The sequence below is a fragment of the Propithecus coquereli genome, unplaced genomic scaffold (assembly GCF_000956105.1).
Source record: "Propithecus coquereli isolate 6110/MARCELLA unplaced genomic scaffold, Pcoq_1.0 Scaffold26, whole genome shotgun sequence".
NCBI classification, from domain to species: domain Eukaryota; kingdom Metazoa; phylum Chordata; class Mammalia; order Primates; family Indriidae; genus Propithecus; species Propithecus coquereli.
The window spans coordinates 2,630,517-2,634,224 of record NW_012148174.1 but is presented as its reverse complement, the minus strand read 5'-3'; the positions used below and the strand labels follow the sequence as shown (position 1 = coordinate 2,634,224).

Sequence of the window (3,708 nt, the reverse complement as noted above, 5' to 3'; positions counted from 1 at the left end):
TAATAGATACGTAGCCAGAGGAACTCAGTGAAGGCAAATCTATAGACAAATGAGGAATGGTTCTGATATAAAGGATGAACATGTCTCAGAGAAAGTGAATGCCAGTAAAAAAAAAAACTTCACGTTTTTTACTTGATGTATTTGATGCCATTGAAACTGTGAAAGATAAAGTTTTGGAAGCTAATATAGAAAGGAGTATGGCAATTTGCCAAGGCATAGAAAAAATGCTTACTCCTCAAAAGTTATATGACAAGAACACAAGCACTGTTCAAACTACTCTTGATAAATTATTTATAAAGAGAACACTGTAATTTTTAGTGTTTCTAATGTTTTACAGTGTACAATATTTTACATTAATAACCAACAGCAGTAGAGGTTTTAATCTGACAAATTTTAAGGTCACAGAACAATCAAATTTTCCCATAGATTAAGATTGCATTGCACAGTGTCAGCTTGCATGATCAAAGCCAGGACTACCTGCATGTAAAACAAGCTGGGAGTATGTATGTTTAATGAAATGTAAATACACCTATCACGTCTACAGCCGTATTTTATCCTTGGCTGTTTTGTTACAATTACAATTAGGGCATTGACAATACGTAAACCATTGAGTGTGAATGTTTTCCAATAGAACTTCCTTTATGGACAACAGCATTTGAATTTCATATAATTTTCACTCGTTATGAAATATTTTCCTTTTGCCTTTTCTCCCCAAGGGGAAAAATATATTTCATATTTAAAAATATAAACACCATTCTTATCTCATAGGACCTAAAAGGGAGGAGGGGAGGTGTGGAGTTTGCTGACTCCTGCAACAGGAACGTGCAGTTTGTACTGTACGATTATATTAAATGATGCCAGAAAATGTAACCACTGGTAATGTAAATGTAATCATTGGTTTTTAGGAAAGTGAGAGTCCTAATGAACCCTTTTGCCATACCAGTTCACACTTGCAGGTAACAAAGAGTCTTTTGGCGATGGGACAGTAGGAAAGAGTTGGAGTTTTAACATTTTCTGTTGGCTCAAAGATGGTCCCACTTAAGTCAGGGATTTTTATTCCCACCTCTCTAGGTAAACCAGTCTTGTAGTAGTAAAATAAAGTGGGAGGCCTTTTAGAACATACCTGAAATTAGCCACTGTAAGCTAGTGCAGTTGACCCTTGATCGATGTGGGTTTGAACTTAGTGGATGCACACATGCTGATTTTCTTCTGCTTTTGCCCAACCCCTCTTTTTCCTCCTCTTCAGCCTGCTCAGTGGAAAACTATGAGGATGAAGACCTTTACGATTATCCACTACCACTTAAGGAATAGTAAATATGATTTTCCTAAATTTTTCCATCTAGCTTTATTGTAAGAATACAGTATATAATACAGATCACATACAAAGTGTTAATTGACTTTTATGTTATCAGTAAGACTCCCAGCCAACAGTAGGGACTATTAGCAGTTAGGCTTTTGGGGAGACAAAAGCTATACAGGGACTTTTTGACTGCTGAGGGTTGGTGCCCCTAACCCAGGATTGTTCAAGGGTCAACTGTAGTCTGCTAGAGCTTGTCTATTTCAACCTACAGAAATAAACTTTTGCGCTTTCAATCGAACCACACCTATAAGATTGAAAGGGTGTTAGGAAGGGTGCAGCGAGTACGAAAACATTTCTACTCTCTAGTACTTAAATAGGAGTATTTGCCGTATTTTACTTGTCTTTTTGTGTGCAAAAGAAAAAAAATTACTTCCAGGGAAGGCGTTTAGGAAAGAAAGGCCTTAGAAAAGTTGGCTTTGAGCGATAGGTCTAACGGGAGGAGAACTCGTCTAGCTAGCCGTTAGGAGACCTAGGTTGAATCCAGGTTCTGGTACTTTCGCAAGGGATTTTCCTCCGGCTTGACTTCGCTGCAAAATCATTCCCTAAACTAAAAGTACATTCAGGCAACGCATCTAATTTGATTCGGTGCTCTGCGAAAACTAGTAAGGTAACAGTGGCCGAAGGCAAGTGCTAATACATCTCAAGTAATGCCCTGGGATATTAATCACCTGGGATAGTAACTTAAGTATGAAAGGATGCTAACGAATTGACACACACCACCCTGTCAGTGCCTCTTTGGAGTAGTAAAACATGTATGTCCACAATAGCCATTATATAGGACCACAGCGTTTCGTTTTATAGAAGTTCTCAAAATGCAATCATGCCGAATGAAGAAGGCAATTTTAAGAAGCCAGCCACAAACTGCAATAAGGCCCTTGCAGCCCGACTCTTCACGTGGTTTGTCCCGCGCCGGCCATGTCGCCAGGGGCTGCTGAGCCTCACGGGACTAGTGCTACGTGGCGTTCGTGTGGCCCACGGTCGTTCTCCAGCCGGACGGAGACGCCCAGCGGGACTTCTCCTTCACCCCTTGTCCCGGCCACCGCCTCCGCATCCTGAGCGGCCCCCTCAGAGACGTTCCTAATCTCGCGCGCCCGTGAGCCGGAGCGAGAACCCCACTCCGCAGCCGGTCCCGGAAGTCCCGAGGCTGGCCGTGCGCCGGGTGGGCGGGGAGAGACGGCGCTCCCGGAAGTGCCGGCCGGCCGGCGGGCGGGGCTGCGGCTGCCACGTTGGAGCGGAACGTGGAGGTGGCCCTGGGCCGGGAGGAGGGGCGGTGGCGAATGCTGGGAGACTCCGACGGGCGCCACGCTAACGCCGGGACCTGCCTCCGAGGGTCCCCGCCAGGTGTGTCCGCCTGTTGCCTCCTGCCCTCTTCGCTGGCCTCCGGTCCTTGAGGGAGAGCCCGCCAAGTCTGAGATCCCGGCCTCGGTCTCCGCCGGCTCCCGCCAGCCTGAGGCCCGGTCTCTGGTGACGGCGCGCCCCGCTCTTGGTTTCGGGCCCGGCGGAACGACGCCTGGCCTCCGGACTCCTGCGGTGATCGCGCCCGTCCGCACCCGCCGACGTTGCCGCTGCCGAGCGGGGGCTGCCCCGAGGCTCACGACAGGGCGTCCTGCCGGGGCGTCGCAGCCGGGCTGTAACCGGACTTGAGGTCAGGAGACCTTCAGACCCCGGTGCACAAAGAGGTGCTGTCTCCAAGGGCGAGGAAGGGAAACAGATCTCGGAATTACTTTGGTTGACTTTAATTTGCTTAGGGGTTTTTTGTGTATACTCGAACTGTTGCTGGATTGAGAGGTTCATAGGTTTGAACTGACGGCTACTGTCATTTAGCCAGGATTGGATTATTTTAAGGACAATGGTCGCCAGTCGTACCCTGTACTTCGAAAGAAGTCTCGTTAAGGGTTGTATGTTTTTGCTAGTGAGTGGTTCAGTTACAGGGTGTTTGTAAAATAAATCAAAATATTGCCTGGACTTGTGGGCATTGTAAACTTTTCTTTGATCTCAAAGAACTAATTTTACATAGGTCTTTTGGAAGTTACAATGATGTGATGGTCTGTGACAAATCCTTCCTCCTAAACTATCTTTTCTAACTATAGAAAAGTGAAATTTGGTTGCCTTTGTCGGCAGTTATAACTGTATTTAATTGGTAATTAGAGACTCGCCCTTTTCACAGTATCCTGCGTTTTCGGTACATCTCGGATTATTCAAGAATTGGCTAAAGGGTACTCTCGTGGTTCTTCTCTGCTCCTTATTTCTCATTATTCCTTAATTAGAACTCTGGGAAAGATTTGTAGACTCTAAGAACTTTTGGATAATTCGAAGTGTTTTTGTAGCTGTGATTTTATTTTTACACA

The 3,708-nt window shown here is 45.5% G+C and overlaps 1 protein-coding gene across 1 annotated transcript in view; it reads left to right on the top strand.

Moving 5' to 3' along the window:
- Positions 1 to 2,617: 2,617 nt before the first annotated feature.
- SEC31A (SEC31 homolog A (S. cerevisiae)) overlaps positions 2,618 to 3,708 on the top strand; it is a 113,846-nt gene continuing 112,755 nt past the window's right edge. The window contains exon 1 of the mRNA XM_012647146.1: positions 2,618 to 3,039. The gene's annotated coding sequence lies outside the window, so the exon portion shown is untranslated. The remainder of the gene's footprint in view (positions 3,040 to 3,708) is intronic.